Raw genomic sequence first — 23,399 nt, forward strand, 5'->3', positions numbered from 1 at the left:
GTGTCTCAGTTTCACTGGATGTCCTTTGTGTAAAAGGGACTTTTTTCTTTTCTTTTCTGAGTAGTTCTGTCATTCTGCATCTTAACCTGACATCTTCAGATTTATCCCTGCTCCTCAAATGGAAAAAAATTATGTCTCCAGCTCTGGATCAATTTAATTCAATTACGTATCATCTGAGTTGGGAAGACCAGCTCTGAATCCAGTACTCCAGTTTCAGACATGACAGTGATTATATAATAAATAGCAACAATATTTTCAATATAATTTTATATTCCTTTATGGGTTTTGGAGTGTCATGGAGGAATGAAAATGGGAGAATCACTGCATGCCTGCTAGTGATTATAGGAAGAATATTACATCACTGAAAGTTACTATATAGAAGTCCTGGTCAGTTATGGTAAATAAGAGATGAATCTACATTAGCAGAATATGAAAAATTGGTTTGTTGTGATATTTGATAACAATGGTTTAATATAAGAGCTTTAGATAATTTTAATTAATTTTGTGTCTGTTCTCTAGATGAAGACAGTGTAAATATAAAAAGCTGCTCAGTATTATTAGAGTTGCCTCATAAAGAAGTCAAAATGCTTTCGAATTGATGGAAAAAACAGTGTATCAATTTGTTTAGTCTGAAAACCCTATTCAAATATATTTCATTTTGAAAGAATCAGACTTTTATAAAAATGCAAATTACAGTCTTGAAAAGTTGATTCAGCACCACTACAAATTACATTCGCTTTCATTAGCATTTGAATAAATGCTTCACTTGTGGTGGAGAAGGTTTGTCACGTTGACAAAGCACTCCAAGCCAATTGTGCTTATTAAAAAGGAGGTTCTACTGTTGGTTTGAAAACAGCAGTTTTGTAGAGCTCCATCAGTCTGGAATATTCATTTCTAATCTGCTTTTAACTTGATTGCATGGATGATTGATTAGGTTTCCTTATTTTTTTGTAATGCATTGTATGGTAACTTGCTGGAAGATCATCAGGGCTGCTTCCAGTTCTCCTCAATGTTTTCAGTTTTTTGAATGTTGTGAGAAAATGATGTCACTTGCCCTTGATTTATGAACATCAAACCAGACTGAAGTAGAATTATGGGGCTGTAACTACTCAGCATTTTTGGTTGGAGGCAGATGTTGAAATAGGCACTTCCGTGTGCATCTGTACATCCTGTGTGTCTGTAAGAACTCCTCTGTTTTCCAGATAAATGTCAGCTCCCTCCTTGTGATTCTTACAGGTCATTACTTTGAGACTAAGATAATACTGCACTCTCTTCCTTATGGTGGGAACAGGTTCCTGTAGATAAACCAGTCTTTATGCCACCTTTTTGTGTTCTGCAAGGATGAGAAAGGGGCAGTATATCAGCTACCAAAACTACAGTCAAGCATCAGCTTGTGGCATTTGTAAGACACTGGTTTAAAGGCAGAATCTCTTTCCCTTTTTTCATGTTACAGTTCCAAAGCTTGTTGGGAAGGGGTGGTTTTGCAATGGACACCCCAGAGGCACAGCTTAATGGTAGTAAATTTTTTATATTTTCTTTGACTAAAACAGCTAGAGAAAACACAAATAGGAGGGGGAAAGATGAACACTGTCATGTTTTTTAAATAAATTTTTGGATGCCCAAGAATTTCACACACATTAGTTTTTAAAATATCTGTTCCTATGAGAAGCAGAACATACTGATATTTCTTTAAGCTATTTTTGAAAAATTCCCAAACAGAAAGGTAATTCCTAAGTAGAAATGGCTATATTTATCTACTCATAGGCAAGTTTGTTAAGGCTCTTACAAATTTGCACACAGAGAGTACTGCATTTTAAGGTAAATGTAAGCATTTTTCATGCTTGTAAAACTTCCTAACAAAGTCCATTCAGAACTTTCATTGCCTATAGGCCATGGAAATAATAATTCTCTCAGCAGTTTGCAGTTGTTTTGCTTTTTCTTTTTTAATGAGGTGTGTAAAACATATTATTTGTCTTTGTAGACATGCATGTGTATATCCAAGTACAAAAAATAAATATAAATAAATATATATTTCTTCAAATATAAATATATATCTTTTAGATATGCATTGCCAAGATCTGCATACAGGTTTTGTCTTTGCTTTACAGACAAGATATATTTTGAAATGCCTGTCTGGATAACGGTGTCCTTCAGTTTACACAGCTATATATACTAATAAAATATATGCAAACTTTAATTCAGAAAAGGTCAAATGAATGCTTCCAAGAAAAAATAGCTTCCAGGTAGTTTCCTCCATTTATTGGTATCAAATGAATATAGGATTTATTTTTTTCTAGAGAAAAAGAAACTTATGAATGCACAAATAGTAAATAAAAATGAGGGCATAAATCTGCACACTGCTCTATAAATGTGGTGGAAATATTTATTTCTCTCATTCATTGTTTCTTACAGTGCCTGTAGCATGCTAGGGGATTTCAAACACATGAAGAAACACAACTGATCTTGTTCTTCTTAATCTCACTAACTATAAAGGCTTTTGTAAAGTTTCATTTAATCAACTGACATTGCTGACAAAATTTAGGGGAATGAGGGAATCTCTGTTCTGTGAGTATTATTATTAACAGTGGATAACATTATTATCCACTGTTTCTATTTATGTATTCAACATGTAGATTGTGAGTCCACTCTAGATTATCTCTGAAAGGTCATGACAGCCAGGAGAGATTCCCGAGGGCTGGAGGAAAGAAAATATCACTTCAGATGAAGCACAAGGAAGATCTGAATAAGGTCAGCTTTGCCTTGTTTCCTGGGAAGGTGATAAGAGAAAATCCTCCTGGAAACCATTTCTAAGGAGAAATTGGTGATCTGGATTAGTCATCATGTATGGTGAGGAAATAGCAGCTGACCAATGTAATAGCCTTCCTGAATCAGGGCAGAGCAGTGGAAATCCTTGGAGCTCAATTGTAATATGGATTTTACCACTGTCCTACTGAAGAAATCGGGTCTAAAGAAATAACAGTGATGTGGCTTGAAAACTGGCTGAACTGCTGGTCTCCAGATATTAGCTCAGCCTGTCGCTAAAGTGCCCCAGAGGACAATATTGGGTCCAGTCCTGTTTAGCACCTCCTTCAATGCCCTGGATGATGGGGCAAGTGCAGGTTCAGCAAGCTGACAGGTGATGGAGAGCTGGGAGTGCAGTGCTGTTTGATAGAGGAGTATGCTGCCTTTTAGTGGGGGGCTCTGACAGCCTGGAGCACAGAGCCAACAGGAATCTCTCTTGCAAGTGACCTCTGCATGTGTTTGTCTCCAGTTTACATCAGCTAGCACCTCCCTTACATGGAGTGTAGATTCACCCAGACAGCTTTAGGCATGGGCTTCAGACACAGAAAAGATATTCCCCCAGGAAACCTGCAAATGAGGAGCGAGTCCTGTAGAGGTTACCCAAAACTTGCACACTGGGGAGTCTGAGCTGTTCCTTGGTGCCTCTGCTACCTACAGCATTATGTGATGTCTGTGGTCTCTTGCTTTCCTGACACTTTGTACCTACGCATATTTGGAAGGGATGGTTTGGGGGAGGGGATTTAATGGACCACTGCTGCCATCCATCCAGTGGAACCTTTTCCCCGATGTTTGCTTTAAAAATTACCAATTTGTTTCCTAATAAAACTTCTGTGTTGAAGTTCAACAGTATTTTTCCATTATAAGATTTTCAGCACAGCATCTTAAGCACTGCTATGTGACTACATGTGATTTGTGCTCCTGCTTTGTTTTGGTCCAAAGCCAGGTTAATCTCCTAAAAGAAAATATTCAAGGCATGGTATGAGCTTCTGCAATTCAGTACATCTGGGGAAGTTTGTGCCCAGCAGAGCTAAATTAAAAATAAACTGGTTGACTGCGAGTCAGGCTGCAAAAAAAGGGTGCATGCAGGCTTCAGAAAGACAAAGTATACATGCCAGATGGCCTAATAAACCACATTTTGTTTTATACTTTTACCGCTGGGCTTGTGCAAGGAATGATTACATGGCTGTTTTTTGAGTCATATATTGAGGCTTTGCAGCACTGGAGAATAGTCAGCTTTGATCTGAAAAGAGATCCAGGTAATTGTGAGTTTCAGATGATCATTTATATATCTATAAGACATCTGAAGAGAATGGTTGATACTTGCTTGTAACATTGATGTGCAGGGTAGACAATATTTTTTTCTGTTTCATGGCAATAATTCCAATGGCGTTATTGAGGTTTGAAATTTCGTCTTTCTTTTCTGGCACTTCTGTTGCCATAAAGTGTAAAGCAGCCAGGAGTCAGCAACAGAAAAACTTTTTCTGTGTATTTCAAAAATAATTGCTATAAAATCCCCATTTTTAATAGAATACTCTATTTGTCTCTTAATTAATTGATTTTTTTTTGTTTTGTTTCTGAACTTGTACTGGGCAATTCATGCAGACTCTGGTTGTCCTCTGCAGAGGATATGCCCTTCTTTTTAAATGACAGAGCATTCAGAATAAAGAGATGGAGTATTATTGTTTTCTTCAGCACTGATACTGGTAAACTCAAAGTGAATGTGATGGAGATAACCATGTCATCCTTTGGCTTTGTTTTATTCCAGGTTCAAACAATGCAGTGTCAAGGGAAGCAAGAAATACACACACATGATATACACACCTCCAGCACCGGGGTGAGGAAGACGACAGTGTGTGCATCCTCTTATCACCACCCATGCAGGGGGTGTGTGTGTGTGTAAATCATTCCCCAGGCAAGCCAGCAAATAAGCAATCAATGATCAATGTAGCAAAGACAGATTTTTCTTACTGTGAATCTGCTCTTGGCATATTTATCACCTTTTTTTTTTTTTTTAAGAAAGGAGGAGAAGGATCATTAAAGCAGGTATAATGAGTATTGGTTTTCAGTATACACGGTTTTCATTCTCAGATTTTTGTCTCCTTGCTGCATGCTAGGGTTGAGAAGATTCCTTGACAGGGTCCCTGTGATTCATTGCCTGGATTGTTCATAGTAAACACAGTGGCTTTCCTAAGGCAGACAGCCCAGTTAATCTCTGCTGGCAAACTGCAGCAGAGGAATACAATGAAGGCAGTCCTGCCACAGGTGGACTTACTCTCTGAGGATGCAGAGGATGCTTTCACTGCTGTCAGGTGCTGCGGACTCTGCTGTCTTGCAATCAGCTTTAATTTGTGGCTGAAGTTAGATGAAAATTCCACCAAAGTCAGCAATATGGGAAATGTGCTGAACTAACACGGTCAGTCACCGGCTTTGAAGGATGCATAATTTCTGGCCAGCTATATTCCTGGTGAGATACTGTTTTGGGGAGTGCTGTGCACATCTGCCTTCAGTGATTTCTGTAACATCTTTGGGAGAGTGTGTTCCCATGTTGCTACTGAGGATATCAACAGCTTCCTGCACTCCTCAAACACCCTTAACATGTTACACAAACTCAGCATCATTGGTCACTCATTGCCGGGGCCATGGGCAGTTGCCACACCAGAGAAAACATTTTGGTGGTGTTTAAAATGCCTACCACCCTTAAGGTGGGGATGAAAATGGAAAAAGGCTTCTGGAAATAGCAGCCTGTGTGATGTTAAAAGGAGTTGTCGGATGTTATCTTGTAGAAAGAAAAAAACTAAGGGTAGAAAAGAGAAGAAACTAAGGATAGATTTGCTAGGGGGAAAAATTCTAATTGCTTTAGTGGAAATTGTTACTCTAATTAAAATAAGGCAAAATATGAATATCAGAAGTGAACAGGGATGGAACTTCTGAACAAATAATATTGTCAAGGAGCAGAAATTTGTACTTGGACACAAGCAAGCAGTTCTTATGTCCTAAATCAGATCATGAGTGGGTGACACAGCACCTCCATAACTTGAGTCTTTTTGTGAAATCACTGGTGAAAAAATTATAATGTTAAGGGTGAAGCATAAAATAAATCCATTATGTCTTAATTACAGATGACTAAAAATACTATTTGCAATGTGCCATCCTCATTGTGTCATGATGAATAACTATTACTGTGATCCATTGTTGTCTGTGTTCTAGTCTAGGTGATACCTGACATCTCATTTCTGCAAATTTTTACATTCAATCTGTTCTACTTACCTGCCATTAACTTTATACTCCTCTACTTTTTGTCACAGTTTTATTTTGCCTGGGTGGGTCAGAGAAAGAACACAGGAGCTATAGTTAGTTTTTCTCTTCTTATTTTTGTGGTTTATTCTTCTGTGAACACGCCTCAAAAGCATCTATATCATACAGAGAGAGAGCAAATAAAGAGATACCCATTGGGATGACCTTTGTAAGGAAAGTTGAAAGTATCATGACAATGTCCAAAAGTAAGTAAAAGATTGCTTTAAAATAAAACAGTAGGAGCAAAAGCAAAATGAGGCTGTCCATTGATTTAAGTTCAGAACCATTTTAGAAGAGCTGCAAATGATTGCAAGTCTAGAAAGTGTTTAACAAATTTAACCTCAAGCACTTCTATTTATCATTTTTGGCTGGTAGAATTAGCTTCATTTCAGAAGCAATGACAGATGGACTTCTTGATTTATGATATATTTCAGCTGAGGCCTGAAATAGCTTAAAACTCTTGTAGCAGAAATCTTATATATTGATCTATGGGAGGTTTGAACTCCAACAGAAAGTAAGGTAAATTCCTCATATAGCCACTAAGTCACATCTTATAAAAAAAATTAATCAATCTTGATGCTCTTGTTTATTGTTTTTGCATTTTTTAAAGGAGATATAATCTTTTGTAGTGATATGGCTGCTAATAAGATGAAAAAAATAAAAAAGAAACCCAACCAAACCATCAATAATTTTGAAAATGTTTTAGAGCAGCAACTTATTTTCCAAGACTGGTCAGTTTGGTCCAAATTTAGATTTATGCTTCTTTGTATGGCTTAGTTGTTGTATTTAGCAATGGCCATTTAGCACTGGCAACAATGACTCAGAAGCCAGACAGTGAAAGAGTCTGGGAACAGGAATTCTGGGCCTGTCTGGGAAACTTCTACGAACATTGGTACTTCTGGTCTCCCAAAAATAAATACATACCAGAAGTTCAAAAGATTTTTCAAGCCAGCCTAATTATTTACACTTCAAATTTTGTTGGATGCATGTAGAGGATTGACCCTGTCCTTAGCATTTTAGCATTTGAGTTTATTTGGTTTTCTATCACTCCATTTCCTTTCCCACCTACTCTTTCTCATTGCTTTTGTCTATTAAAATGTTGTAGTATAACTGGTCCCCAAAAGGGCAATAATCAGTATTGATTTTATGATTTATAGAAGCTTGATTGATTTTTTAAAGAAACTTATTCTTTTTACAAATAATTATGATATAGATGGAATTGACTGGTTTTTTTTTAATTCAAACACTATTACTATTGGTTAATTAGGAAATTACTTTTTGGTAAACAAATTTTTCTAACACATTTTATATGTTTATAATACTAGGTGAAGTAAGTTAAGAATTGTTTCTTATCCTTTTCTCTCATCTTCTCACAGCCTTTCCCAGGATAATGTTTAGGAGAGTTGTGTGTTTCTGTGGCTAGAGAGCTGCTGCCACATTAAAACATGCGCTAGGTTTGTTTTTTGGCAAAAACAAACAACAAAGGGGGATTTTAGAGACCTTGCCCACTCATGTAAGAATGCTCTACAGGACATCAAAGAGCACCAGGAATTAAGTGGGCATCAAGAAAACTCTAAATCAGTAGCAAAAGGCTGTTCAAAGAAAGCATGGCCATTGCTGAGTAGGGCAGGTGCTCTAGTGCCATTTGGAACACACTGGGTGGAGATGCTCTGTTGATGTTTTGCCCCAATCTTCAGCAGCAATGTCTTCCAGGCCTCTCTCCTTAAAGAGAAGAAACCAGCACAGTGGATGTAGATCAGATGAGGACAGGAATCACCTGAGATCAATTCATTCAGACCCAGAAGAGTGCACAGGCTGCATGCAAAAGTGCTGAGAGAGCTGGTTGGTGTGCATCACACTGCAGATACACTCCCTCATCTTTGATGTACTGAATAGGGTGGGGAAGATCCCCAGGGGCTGAAGGAGAGCAAATGTTCACTGGCTTCATTTCAAACTGAAGGGACAACTAGGGAAGTGACAGACTGATAAAGATCTCTTTTTTTCTCTACAAAAATCATGGAGCGAGTCTCCTTGGAATGCATTTATGAGCAGAAGCTTAGGAAAGCCAGCATGGATTTAACAAAGATATAGCATGTGAGTTCCTTTTAGAATAACATAATTGAGTTTATAGATAAGGAGGCAGCAGTAGATGTTTTTACCTTAACTGCAGCAAGGCTTTTGGCACTGCCATCCCCAGCATCTCTGTATCTAATTGTTATGAGTTGACCCTGGTCAGCTGCTAAGCACCACACAATCCTTCTTCCCCTGCAGGACTGGAGAGAGGACAGTAAGAGCAAAAGTGAAGAAATTCATCAATCTAGATCAACAATTTTATGAGTGAAGGAAAGAAGTGGGTAAACCATCCCCACACCAATGGTGCAAAGGCAATCACTCATCACCTTCCCCAGCTCAGCAATGTCTTACAGGCCTCTGAGCAAGAGCTGCCTCAGAAAACTCAGTGTGTGGGGAGCAGCTCTGCAGAGGAAGACACAGAGGTCTTAGTAGACCCCAGCTAAATATATCAGTGTACTCTGGTAGCAAAGAAGGTCTGTTTCCTCAATTGTACTATCAGCCAAGAAGTTGAGGGAAGCAACTCTTCCCTTACTCAGCACTTTTAAGACCACATCTAGAATGTTGTGTCCAGTTTTGGCCCCTTAATTCAGGAATGACTGTTTTAGGGTGACCTAATAGGAACTGCCTCATACTTAAGACTCAGCAAAAACAAACCAACCAAACAAAAAAACCAGCAGGATGTAGGTGAATTTAGATCCCTATCAGGATATTAGTACATGGAATTGGCCATGATTTTTCTTTCACTATGAGGAAAATGGTTTGCTGAAGAGTGTGGATACACTACTACCTAAACCAAGCATTGTTTCTCCACAGAAGATCACCTGTAGGGAATTCCAAACTACCGAGGAAAATCAACTTTGATACACTTTAGAATGCCTTAGATAGCTACAGACTATCTGTATCATGTCTGATATATGCTTGCAGGATTGCACTGAGGCAGAACAACCACGCATGAGACCAGCTGTGAGTACAAAACCACATGTACCTGCTGCACAAAAGGATTTCAATGCTCAAACTAAAGTCTATTTTTCTACACCTATTGCTTCCTATGTGAGAGACAATAAAAAGTGTTGCTTTAGTTTTCCGAATCCTGTCAGTAAGGATGCACAGCAGGGTGGATAAAACCCATCTTACAAACTGGTAATGTAATTTTCTTTAAATGGGGAAGCCAGCTTGCCTGATTTTTCAATGTTTTTGTCTTAATCTTTGGGAAACAAAAAAATATGAGGGAAAAATGTAAGGTATGAAATTGAATAAACAACTAATTTCTTGTGTTTTCACTTCTGAGCTTCTGTTAACTTTGCATGAAGACAAGCACCTCTGTTGTGCTGCCCTTGCAGTGGGCACTGCTTGAGGCAAAGCTGGTCAGCACCTGAGTTCAGGTCTACAGATCACAGGTAACAACAAAAAGACTGAATATTCATTTTGTTATTGAAGTAAAGTGTCCTCAGATTCTACCCCGGAGAGGTTTGTCCTTTGCCTCCAACAGCCTAAAAGCTGTTAATTTTATTACTGCCCCTGGGGGCTGGAATTTGAACCATTCCACTAGCTAAACTGGAAAATTCCAACAGTGAAATACCAGATATTCTGTATGTTAATCAGCCAATTTATTTTTCTTATTTCAAGAGAAAAAAAGTAATGAACTAAACAGGTTTTCTGATAATTGTAATTCTTTGTTTGGTTGGGGTTTAAGGATGGTATAATTCTTACTTCACATCAGTACCAGCCTGTTAACATTGCTACTCCATGAAGTGCTTGCTCTGGCTCCTAGGTAGTAGGAGCCCATTAGGGATAACCACACAGAAATATATGTGCAAAAATCAAACCTCTGTGGTGTAGACTCAGTGAGTTGGTATCAAGCTTTGAGGGAGCAAAAGTGTTACTTATTCCATCTTCAGCATGAGATGCTCCAGGAGCTGTGCATTGATTCTCCCCCAGAGTGCCCAGTCTGTACAAAAGACCCCTCTCAGAGTCAGCCCTGCTACTGCATGAAGTTCTGCATAGAGCTGCCTGGAGTTCCTTCAGTGCTGAACTAGTCTGTCCTGGCTTACCTAGGATGAATACAGGGGTGCAAGAGTGTCATTTTCATTGGGATTACTTCAGAAGCAGAGGGGGAAATAAGCCAGCCATCAGTCACTGACCTTCATTTAGTAAAAATAAACCATGGCCACTTCTCCTGTTCCCACACAGGGGAGAGTGAATTCACCCACAATGTCTATTTCCACAGTAATAAAGAAGTGTGATCTGTGGTCTGTTTCTTCCTCCCCTGTTGGGCATGGCTATTTGGTCTGCCTTCCGTAACATTTTAAGAGCTCTATCTTAGCTCTTAACAGGACTGCAATCTTTTGCAAGCAAATATGTTAAAACCAATCACTAGATGGTGGAAGACGTTTCTGCAGAAGAACATCAGAGGAGTAGTTTTTGGTCCTATTTCTTTGCATGGGAAAATAATATGCTTTCTACCCATGAATAAAATAAAACAAAAAACAGAAAAAAACCCCCAACAAAACAATCCAACAAGAAAAAGCCACGCAAATAAAATTACTCTGCTACAATGGATCCCATTTTCTTCTCAGGTATGGTTTTGGATAATACAAGACTAAGAAACAGGTGATGACAGAATATCTGTGGATAGTTTAGAGACAGCAGTACCTTAAGTACATAGAGTTTGGGTACTGGAAAAGAAAATTCCAGATTTAAAATGTGTTCTAGTTTCATTACCTTTAAATAGATCAATCTATTTTGTTGCCAAATATAATTGTTAAGGCTCATCTGCCTTCTATACTTAGTCAACAGTGTACAATTTTGTAGGTTTCAATATTGAACAGCAAGAAGTTTCACCTGCATGTATCCGTCTTTTTGCTTCCTGGAAACACAAGAGGTTGGGCTGACAGCCCAAAGAACAGTTATCCTTAAAACTCAGAAGCATTTACATAATCCAAATTGATTTAAATACTACTTGGGAAGTTAAGTGTTCTCAATTATTTACAAAAATAAGGTTTGGAGGTGTTAAGCATAGTTCTTGTGGCAAAGCTTATAAAGCTTTTAGGATAGGATATAAAGCTTTTAGGATATAAAGTTTTTAGGATTTAGGATAGGAAAGAAACATGTTCAATATTTAGAGAAATTAGTTTTGAGTTCTGTGAGGGAAGAAAAGGCTAAATATTTGTTTGTGTAGTGCAGTGAAATTATTGCACTGCTTCAAAATATAACAAAAATCAGCTAAAATTCAGAATTTGAGTCTTGGCACATAATAACCTGGACATATCCATCAACTTTGTATTTATTTATTTGGCATTTCTTTATTGTTTCTATTTTTTTACAGCAATTGTAATGACATATTCCCCTTTCTTATTTTCTCACTATGCTTTTCAGACTTTGAGTGAGCAGTGAGCACTGTTTAAATAAACGTTTTGACCTATCAATGAAAAGTACTTTACATGCTGTTGTAATATTAGCAACATAAAACTTAAGTCTGTGTAAAATCTTACGTGCAAAACCTGATAAATTAAGAATAACATTTCTTATACATTAAAACATAAAAGCTGCAACTGAATGACAGATGAACCCATCTTATGTTGCAGTGTGATTCTGAAAGCAGACAGGTTTTACTAACTGAGCCAAAGCTTCAATCTTTAGTACACCTCTGTTCTCCTTAAATATTCTCCAAGTACTCCTCAAAAAGCTGAGAAGCCTCAGACAGCATTGAAATGACTGCCTTCTCTTTAGCAATTCCAGTGTGGAAAAGGGCCTCTTGGACATGCAGTCATACTATTCTTGTGAAAAAAAAAGTTGAGTCTGTAATGAAAAGTGAATTTTCTGCAGTTTCTCTTTCAGTCCGAAGAGTAGTGAACAAATGCAACCATTTAAGTTATAAGGCTTCAGCTTTTAAGTCTTAAGCTTGTAATTTTTTCTAGGAGCTTTCTGCTACTCAGAAATCCTGTTTGAAGACTGTCATGATCACTTCACAATCACTTAACTTGGTTTCTGGAGGTTGGTAAGAGCTATTATAACCATGTGCTGCCTGAGTCAGGCCCATTTCACAAAACAACTCTGCAAGAAATCTTTGGACACAAACAGCTGTAATAAATCTGGTTGCTTGAGTGCTGGCAGCCTGCTGCTTCTTTCATTTCCATGCTAACCATGCATATCATAGCTCATCCAAAAAACATATCTCACAATTTTGCATTGTCAGACTCATAACAAAAGATTCATGGTGACTGTGTTCTTTCAACTTGTGATGTCTTTTTGATTTTTACACACTGCAGAGAAACACCAAAATTGAATAAAACAAATAATAAAATATCCAAGAATGAAAGCTTTAAAGCTGTGGCTTGTGGTGGTCTTTTCTTAAGGCGGCTTCAAGGCAGATTTAGGTGATTACCACACTGAAACTATTATGTGAATATTTATGATATTGATAGCCAACACTAATCCACAGGAATGGATTGTGGGAATTCCCTCTCATCTGTTTACAAAGAATTTATGAGCCATTTTCCTGGACCTAAATTCTGCAATAAGCCTGCTCTTCTGCACTGATTGCAAGAGTCAACTTGCTGCTGTCAGTGATTATCAGCTGCCTTTACTGCTGTTTATTTTGTTTAGGTTTGGTATTTGGTGTTATCAGGCTACTGAATCGACAAGTCTGATAGATGTTTTGTCTGTGCTTGCTGCAGCCATAGATAACCACCTAGTCTCTACACCTCAAGGAGAGATCACTCCATCACAACATCTCATTCTGTTCAACCAGTTTTCTCTGGAAAGGGAGAATTTGCCAATATTTACCTCAGCATAACATATTCCCAGTTAATAACGGCACCGATTCAATGCCATCTTGCAAACATATCACAGCATAATCTCTGTTTGTTGCTTTCAGTCATTTTGCAAAGTCTGCATGAAGCAGCCTTTTCACTTGCAATGTGACTGAAAATCTTTACAAGATAATAAAGGGAAATTTAAGTTGCATGCTGTTGTTAAGTGGAGATTATTGACCATTTCCTTCAGGCCTGGGATAGAAACTGACACAGGATTCTTTCTTCATCCGTCTGGGTGCTCCTTTTCCATCCTGGGAAAATATCTTAATCCATTTCTGCACTGATCCTTCTGACCACAAAAACTTCTCTGATGGCAAAACAATTGCTCTCTAAATTGAAGCGCTCATTAGAAAATTCTGGAATAACCTCTGAAGTTCACACACACGGATTGGTGTTTTTACTTTGCTCTGGAAGGAGCATTCCTCTGTGCAGGTCTCAGGCTGCAGGGAATGCCTGGAACCCCTCACCAGGCCAGGGAAGTGGGAGACAGTCTCAAAGCAGGCAGGACATGGGTACTTATTGAGGATCTGTGCTGCCAAGTAAGGGAACTGTGGGGGACAGCCATAAGACAGGCCAGTGCTCAGCACCCAAAGCAGCGTGGCCAGCAGGGTCTCATTGAGGGGAGAGGATTCTGCCCCTCTGCTCTGCCCTGGTGACACCTCATCTGCAGTGCTGCATCCAGCTCTGGGGTCCCCAGCACAGCAAGGACTGAGGCCAGAGAAGGACTGAGTCCAGAGAAGGGCCTCAAAGATGATCAGAGGGATGGAGCACCTGTTCTATGAAGACAGGCTCAGATTTGGGATTGTTTAGCCTAAAGAACAGAGGGTTCCTGGGAGACCTTATTTCAGTACCTAAAGGGGGTCTACAAGAAAGCTGGAGAAGGATTTTTTAGAGGTGAATGTAGTAACAGGACAAGAGAGAATGTTTTTAGACTGGAAGAGTGTAGATTTAGGATAGACACTAGGAAAAAATTCTTCCCTGTAAGGGCTGTGAGGCACTGGAACAGGTTGCCCAGAGATACTTCACCCCTGGAAATGTCAAAGGCCAAGTTGGATGGAGCCTTCAGCAACCAGGTCTAGTGGAAGGTCTCCTCACTAAAGGCAGGGAGGTTGGAATTAAATGGTATTTAAGATCCCTTGAAACCCAAGCCATGTTAAGATTTGAATTCTTGATGGTTTCCAGTTGGACATGCTCCTTGAGCACAGGCTATCATTTGCATCTTATCTCTCTGACAGAGGTCATGGTTCCTATGCATAATCTCCCAAAGTTTTATTTCCCTGTCTCAGGTGCTGTTGTTCTGCCTTTATGGAACATTATATTCAGTCAGAACTGTGAAATGTTGGTGTGGGAGAAGTTTGCAATCAAGGGGACAGAGACCTGTTGCAGCCCATTTCTGTAAATCTGTGTGGGCAAGGAAAACACTACTGCTGGTGGGGCATCGCAAGTACAGCAGACCAGTGGTGTAATCTTTGGTTTTGGAGGTTTTTGGAATGTGCCTGAGCTAGATCTTAAACAACCTGACCAAGAAGCTAGGAGATAATGTAGATGTAGAGAGAATAAGTATGACTGATTATATGATTGAGAGTATTTCTTATCAGCTGCCATCACTGCTTCAGGGAAAGGGGTTGAGGCTGAGACAGATCTGTGAGGGTTTGAACAGACTGTCTCCTAAAGTGAGGAGGTAGAAAGCACTGCTATTTCCAACAAATAAACAAAATCAAGTATTTTTTTATTCTTTTGCAGTTGGAGTCCATTTCTCATGAGTTACAGAGAAATATATAGTTCATAGTCTTTTTTGTAATGTGGTGCACACTAGAATGCTCTTGAAGCTCACCCTTTGGTCTTGAAAATTCTGTATATTTAAATGTTGCTTTCATTTTATTCTGTATTTCTCCCAAAGCATAAGGGACTTAGTGTATTCAAATGATTAACAAACATTGGCAGTCAGGTCTTTGTTTTCTCAGCTTGCATGCTAGGTGTTAGCATTATTCAATTTAAAATGATTGAGATAATGATCTCTCTCCTTGTAACATGTTACTTTATCTATCCTGTACAGCCCACTTTTTTCTCAGTAAGGTTACATGTCATGCCACTTTTTGATGCTGATAAATAATAAAATTGAAAGTCTCTCTGATTTCTTTGCCCTCGTGGCAAATTCAGCTTTGAATAAATATTCCTGGATTTAAATGTGTAAGTGCAAATTTTTTCATGGAATGTTTGTTAAAAGTATGTGCTAACCAGAAAAAGATAGATTCCATGGGCTTTAAAAGGAAATACACATAATCATTTTGAGTTGTACTCAAGCAAAACTGTGAAATCAGTTTGATTTTCTATTACAAAGAAAATAATATGAGTTTAATTTATACTATATTTGAATGCAATTCTTTTATATTTATAGCTGAAGTTCAGTGAAATATTTGGTTATAATGAGGCTTTTGCTTTAGAAGATATTATTTCACAAATTGTTCTTCTAGAACCATTCAAAGGTTTTTAAACTAGTGGTTCCCTTTCCAACATTACTTTTTTCCGCAGTGAAAATAAGGTAGCTTTGGGAATTCCTAATTGAAAAATCTCCTTTTCTGGAAGTCTCTAGTCCAACCTTCTACTCGGAGCTCTCCTTCTACAGTCAGCACTACCTTGGGTTAACTGTGACACTGCCCTGCTGTCCTGCTGTCTTAAAAACTGCTAAGGGTAGGGAAGGACATGTTCTAAACATACATCAGTACAATTTTTCAAAGTTTAGATTTCCATTTCAAATTAGATTTTATATTTCCATTTCTGAAAGTGTTGCAGTTTTACAGTGATAATTAATGTAGCAGAGTGAAGATAGTATCTAATAAATTCAGTTTTAACTTTAGGAATTTTTACAGTTTTGATTATGGTCTTCTAACAAATTGTTCAGGATCTGTTCTAAATTCTTTTGAAAGCAGGGGGAAAGAGCAGATTTAGATGCAGTCAGAGCCACCTGCTTTAGCATCAGCAGAAATTTTCCATGCAGGTATATTTCTACCACAGAGTGCTGATGCACTGAAGGTGAAACACCCTGTGGAAATGTGTCAGCATTAATAAAGCTTTTGAGGAATATGAAATATCTGTCTTCCTTCTTTTGGGCCAGTTTGGCCGCCAACCTCTTTCCTCCTCAGCAGATCACTGACAGGCTGCTGTAATGAAAGGCTTCCAGATTCCCTTTGGAACCACACCAACATGTATGAGTGTTTCACTTCCATTAGATCTTTTTTAGCCTCTTGATGTTTCCTCCTCTCTGCTGGACAGATTTGTCTCAGGGTTTGCAGGCAAGCAGCAATTGCTTTCTAGGCCAGGCCTTGGTCAGAGCTTCTGTGAGCAGATGTACTCTACAACATCTGTGAAATCAATAGACAGGGGAAGAGAAGCTGTTTTCCTGTAGTTTGAGGTGTTCTGCCTCTTCTCAGGTATGGAATAAGCATTGTAGGAATTGTGCAAGATGGCATATGGAATGAAACGCGAGTATAGCAAACCAGTTAGGATATAGATACGCTTTGGAGCATATTTCTAAGCTTCCGAAACACGAGACATTTTGGAACATAAAGAAAAAGTGTGCTTTTAGGCATATGATTTAGTTGACAAACAAGAAATAAACTAATTTATGAGAGTTCAATGTGTCTACACTACTTATTATGTGTGATTTCTTGCCTGTCTTAAAAGTGAGAAGTTTCATAACCGAAAATCTCATTATATGTTATTGAACTCTATAGTTTTAATATTTAAACATTTCTGCAGTGTCTTGATTTATGTGAAGAACTGGTCTTAAAAGTATTGCTTATTCTTAGGGAGCAGTTTTGTTAAGTACACATTGCATCTCCTGATTTCCATTGCTTTCTGCAAATATTACTTTAAATTTTGTAGCATACAATTCTTAATATAAACTGGAGTTTTTCCTGAACAGTCATACATTTTCTCTATGTAAAGAATTGTAGTTGTTGGAGAATAATCAACTGTTGCCATCTCTGGCTGAAATAGAAAACACTAACAGACAACATGCATCATGGCTCAGAAATTAGCCCTTTTACTCCACTGAAAAGGGAAGTATATTAAACTAATACCAGTGAAGTTTTTGAAATGGATGGGTTAAATGGCTTTTTTGGTAGTCAGATGAGAAAAATCCATGACCACATATTGTGTGATAGCCTGTTGTTAGAATTTCAAAACTTGCAGACTTGTTTCTGGTATTAATGAGTTTTTCTTAGAGAAACTTTCTCTTGGTACTGTATGTAGAAGTAGTAGAAGTAACATTTCTGCTTTAGCCAAAAGCAGGATTCTTTCTTTAATTCTTTCCAAATTCCAGTTTATCCCTGGATGTCCCTTTCACAACAGATTTCTTTGCAGGTTTTCATGTCTTACTATCTGAAAAAGGTTACATGGAAACATCACATGGGAAAGAAGCAGAGGTTCTGTGGCTGCAGTTACAGGCAGAGTTATGGGTTCTCACCACGGGTTCAAAAGGACTATGATGGCACTCTGCAGGTGTTTGGGAGTAGTCAGCACAGATTTATGAAGGGGAAATGTGGTCTGACAGACTGACACAATTTGATGACTGGCTTGGCAGGTGAGGACAGAGCACTGGATGTTGTTTATCTTGAATTTAGAAAGGCTTTCAACATTGCTTTCCATAACCTCCCTCTCGGACAAGCTGATGAATTACAGCTTAGACAAGTAGACAGTGATTGAAAAGTAGCTGAATTGCTGGGCTCAGACTGTTGTCAAAAGCAGCACAAAGCCCACCTGGAGGTCAGGCACTAGTGGTGTGCCCCAGGGCCCAATATTGGGTCTGATCATGCTTAACATCATGAATGATCTGGACAATGGGGCAGGGCACTCTCACCACACTGATGGATAATGCAGAGCCAGGGCAGGCAGGTTAGTGATTAGTTAACAAGCTGAATGTTCTGTCTTTCACAGGGAGCTTGACAAGCGAGAGCATGAAGGAGTCTTGTGAAGTTCAGCAATGGGGAATGCAGAGTCCTGCACACTGGGAGGAATAGTCTCATGAACTTTAACAACAGGAAAAGTCTTGAATACCAGGAGGAACAACCCCATGCACCAGCATAAGCTCAGGGCTGAATGGCTGGTGACCAGCTCTGCAGACCTGGGAGTCCTGATGGAGAACAAGATGAACATGAGACAGCTGTGTGCCCCTGCCACACAGGCTGCATTAGAAAAACTCTTTCACAGAATCACAGAATATTGGGTTGGAAGGGACCCACAAGGATCATCCAGTCCAACTCCTGGCCATGCACAGCACCATTCCCAAGAGTCCCACTCTGTGCCTGAGAGTATTCTCCAGAAACTTCTCGGACTCTGTCAGGCTTGGTGCTGTGACCACTTCTCTGGGGAGTCTGTTCCAGTGCCTAGCCACCATCTGGGTGAAGAACCTTTTTCTAATATTCAGTCTACACCTCCCCTGACTCAGTTTCAGGCCATTCCCTCTAGTCACTGGTCACCAGAGACAAGACATCAGTGCCAGCCTGTTCCCCTCATGAGGAAGTTGTGACTGCAAGGAGGTCTTCCTTCAGTCTCTTTTCTCCAGGCTGAACAGACCAAGTGGCCTCAGTTGCTCCTCATATGGCTTCCCCTCAAGGCCCTTCACCATCTTTGTTGCCCTCCTGTGGATGCTCTCTAGTAACTTAATGTCTTTCTTATATTGTAACACACAGCACTTGAGGTGAGGCTGCCCCAGCTCAGAGCAGAGCAGGACAATCCCCTCCCTTGCCTGGCTGTGATGCTGTGCCTGATGCTCCCCAGGACATGCCTGGCCCTCCTGGCTGCCAGGGCACTGCTGGCTCATGTTCAACTTGCCATCCACCAGGACTCCCAAGCCCCTTTCCATGGCACTGCTTTCCAGCGTCTCATTCCCAGTCTGTACCTACACCCAGGATTGACTTGGGGCTTTACTTTGTTCTACTTCTTATGGCTGATGATTGCCCAGACCTCTGATTTGTTGAGGTCTCTCTGCAGATCTTCCCTGCCTTCAAGAAAGTTGACTGCTCCTCTCAGTTTTATATAACCTATCCCTTCCAGTCCTGCATCCGTGTTGTAAATGAAGATGTTAAAGAGCATAGGGAAGAGGATGGAGCCCTGTGGAACCCCACTAGTGACTGGTCACCAATCTGGTGTCACCCAATTGACCACAACCCTTTGTGCCTGGCCCATTGCCAGCAGGCCAAGGAAGGTGATCAGCATGGCTGAGACAGATCAGGTCTGCTGTGCCTGGTTTTGTTCTCTTTGGTGCAAGGAGGGCATAGGCAAACTGTAGCATGTTCAGCAAATGGTCATGGAGCATGTGTTGCAACAATGCTCCATGTAAGTTGTTGATTTCTATAATATTTTTTTGCTTGTTTTCTTTGCTTTTATGAACTGGTTTTGTTTATTACTTGTTTTGATCTATTTATTTACTTCCTATTTTAACTTGCAAAATAAATTTTATTATGTAAAATAATAACATCTCAAGCCAAAGCAAGAGGTAAAAGTAGAAATAACTGGTTTTGGTTTTAACCTCTGTTCTTTTGAGAGCTAGTTTGGCTGAGATGCATGATATGCCCTTTTTTTTTCAATTCAAAAAAATTATGAACGACTTCAATGTTTTGAAAAGTGAAGGGGGTTGGCATTCCAGAAGAACTACTTCAGCATAATCTGTAAAATCCAAATCATATGACACCAAGTTTGATTTTAGAATTAGCTGTTTTTACATCAAGATTGAGCTCATAATAAATAATAATGAAACTGGATATTTCATATTTTTGATATATAGTCTAAGAATAATTTAAAATCATATTAAAATACTGGTTTCCTAGGGTGTCTGTGTTGAAAAGAATTTCAGGGAAAGATAGGGTAGAGTTAGGGAAATGAGAAGTGTAGTAGACTCCTAAATGTACTTTCCACACTAAGCAAATAAACCCCAAGTTTGTGGTGTTTGTTGTGCCCTAAAGCCAAGTGTTAAGCTTTAAGTTTTCCCTCAGGTGGCAGCTAAAAAGGAGCAGCACAGTTTTAAGATAGGATCCTACAGGCACAGCTCAAGCTTATCAAAACTGATTCCTTGTCCTCCCCTGTCTCACCCCAGGTCAACAAATAAAGTGAATTCTAATTTAAGTGACCTGCTTCTGGCAATGCTCACTGTCTTAGGATCACACTCTACTGAAAATGTTTGAATTAAAAGGTCCAAACATAAATATTTTATAAACTGTGTGAAGAACCTTGTCGTAAAGAAACAACCTGTTTTGTTCATTTGTGATGAATTGCTGCAGACTGGCTCCTTTACATCTGTATGTTTACACAAAGAGTGAAGCAAAATTAAAGTGCCATCAAAGTTCTCTTCATTATGTTCTAGAAAAGCCTGATGTGGTGTGTGTTTGACTACACTGTTGTGGTCCTCAGATTTGCAGTCTGCCACTTCTTCATGATAAGCAGAAAAACATAGATTAGACCTTTATTTTTTCTGGAAAAAGCCTCATGGTCTCTGAGACATGTTTTCTCTCCCTCTCTGGGCGCCTGTGGACTTGCTGACTGCTCACTCTAAAGTCTGTGCAAAACTTGCAATTGCTTTTATGGGGATAGAGGGGAGCAGTTGGTGGATGCAATTGCGCTTCCACCTTCATTTAATCAGCTGCCACTCCGGGGTACAGGGCACAAAGGGAGCCAGGAGGAAAGAAGGGATCCTGTCTGAGACCCCAGCAAGCCTCCATAGAATCTGTATTTGGTAACTGCAGCTGAGCTGTGACATGCCAGCATTTTGAATTCAGTTTCTCTCATAGTACACTACTTGTGTCTTCTCAGCTTTCTAGTTTCATGCAAATCACTATGAAATTGGTTTGAGGGAATTGATACCACATAATCAGGCTCAGGACTGTGAGGAAGACCAGGTAGGTCTCTGTTTAATTATGTCTCATGTAACTGCTAAAATGTTAGCTAAATTCCTTCAAAACTGTTGGAAGGGCACAAGGAGAAAAACATACAAAGCAAAAATATAGAAAGACAACAGCAAAGAGACCTGAAGAGGTTGAGTATGTATCAAAGAGACAGCAGAGCTCTCTATATTGGGCTGTTACTGACTTATTTGTGCAAAACTACATTACACGTTCTTGAATTTCTGGAAAGGTGCTGCTTATCTAGCAATATTGAATATTGATGGTTCCATAATCAACCAACCAGAAGAGGTCTATGGTTCCTGTGTGAGGCTGTCTCACTTTTTCAAGTTTCTTTCAGTTCTTTAGGTCTCTGTCATTTTCCTGGAGAAAGTTACTGAAGTTTGTTATGCTTCACTTCAGAGGCACTGTCTCTTCTGTGATACTTTTTCACATCTGTCCCAGAGGTGATGAAGTGAAAGAAGCTTCAAAGTGATAGGAAGATGGAGATCTCAGAATATAAGTAGAAGCTATTGCAGATTATTTTTTTTTCAGTATTGTTTGTTTAACATATAAAGGAAATTCATAAAACTATATTTCCCATATGTCACTTTTTTCAAATAAAATAATCTGTTGGTTGTTGGAGACAATCTAGTTTACCTGGAGGTATAAAAATTTAAAAAAAACCCACAAAATCCCTCACATTTAATTTTACATTCATTTCCCTTTCTCCTTATATCTAAATAAATAATTTGTTTGAATGATTTATGTTATGGAGCCTACACAGAGGCTTTATCAAAGTACAGCATGTGTATTTGTATTAATGGGATGATTCACTGGCAGGATTTTCTGTCTAGTGCCAGAGTTCTCTATCTCCAGTGATTATTTCTGTCATCACATGCTTTACTTATTTATTTTTTGGCTGGCCTTTTGAAAGCATCATCTTTCTTTATTAAGTGTTAGTCAGGAAAATCCTGACTTGCAAACTGCACACTTCTTCAGTACTTACAAGCCATCAGTTGTTGATGAAAAGCAGAGAAAACCTGAAAGAATTGCCTTGTGAGTAAGGCTTTTGTACAGCGTTCAGAAAACCTGTTTAATTTGTGCTTTTGCCACACATTTCTTGCGTGGCTGCTGGAGAATTTTGTAGGCTCAGAATCCAAGCTGTTTAAACATTTACCTTGCTCCTGCATTACAACCTTTCCAGAAAATGCTATAATTTTTACTGCATTTATACAATGTAGAACAGTGAACTTCTTTAGGTCCACAGTAACACAAAGAGTTGCATTAGAAGCAGCAAATCATCCCTCTTTGTACAAATATATTCAATGGAAAACAATGAGTGAGCCTGCCAAGACTTACCCTGTAGGAATGGCATTAATGTCTTCTAGAGTCATACACCCCAGCTATTTCCAATTTCCTGTCATTTGTCCAGGGATGTCTCTAAGAATATAAGGAAGACTGTGAAGAAAAATTTCTTCATCAGACTCAATCACTCGTAAATATTGGTGTAATAGAAATGTATTTGAACTGGCAATGCTTTATTAACTCTTTATTGGGGGATAACATGCTGTCTCCTGGGCAGGACAGTGCTGTAAGTGTGTGGAATGAGTGGAAAGCTGAAATGAGTCCCCAGTGCATCAGTTTGGAGAGAGTGCTTAGAAGGTTTACCTGCATTTAATGAAAATTTTGTCCAATGTCAGAAATGCAAGTTGCAAAAATTATCAGGTTTATTGAGAATTACACAGCATTCCTGCAGGAAGGAAGGGATCTAATATCTATCAGTATTAATTTCATCTGAAGCTTCAAAATGAAACTGAATCACATTCCATATCTTTATTTTTCCTTAATGAACATGAATAAAATTGTATTTCTGTCATGAGAAACATGTGGATCTACACTCAAAACGTAATTCCTGTACTCCCAGGGAAAACTCTCCAAATTAAAATAAGAACTAATGCAATAATTTTGCCTTCAATTTAATTTGAAATACTTAACGTGACTGTCAGAATCAAACACTGCCAAGAGGTAATTTCCAGAAAAGTAATAAAAAGACTGGACTATTATGCCATCCCCTATACTACCTAATATTGTGGGGAATATCCTGTCCTGGCCTCTGTAAAAAGTTAGCACCTGACATGAAATAAAAGCCCTGCCTCCTGTGTTTGGGTTCTCACAAACATTGGCAATGATCACTGGGATTTTTTCCAGTTTCTCCTGAAGGAGAGGCTTCATGCTGTTCTCCCTGAATCTGCAGAAATCCCTGTGGCTGTTTGTGAAGCAGATCATTCTAAGCACTTGCCTGGAGAAATGTGTTACACAGACAGGCTAGGAATTGGGGAGTTTCTCACACAAATCAATTTTGACAAGAGCAGACCGGAAACAAATGCTCAAGTTTGTTTAATATTCCAGCCGGGCAGCCCGTGTGGAGAGCTGACAACCACCCACTTGCCCTGAACTGCTGAAAAGTGTCAAAGAATTTTCAAAATTTGGCAGCACTTTGGGCAACTGCAATCATTGATCAGACAGAACCTGAGCC

The sequence above is a fragment of the Melozone crissalis genome, unplaced genomic scaffold (assembly GCF_028551555.1).
Source record: "Melozone crissalis strain CALT ecotype California unplaced genomic scaffold, PUWL_Pcris_2 ptg000042l_1, whole genome shotgun sequence".
NCBI lineage: Eukaryota > Metazoa > Chordata > Aves > Passeriformes > Passerellidae > Melozone > Melozone crissalis.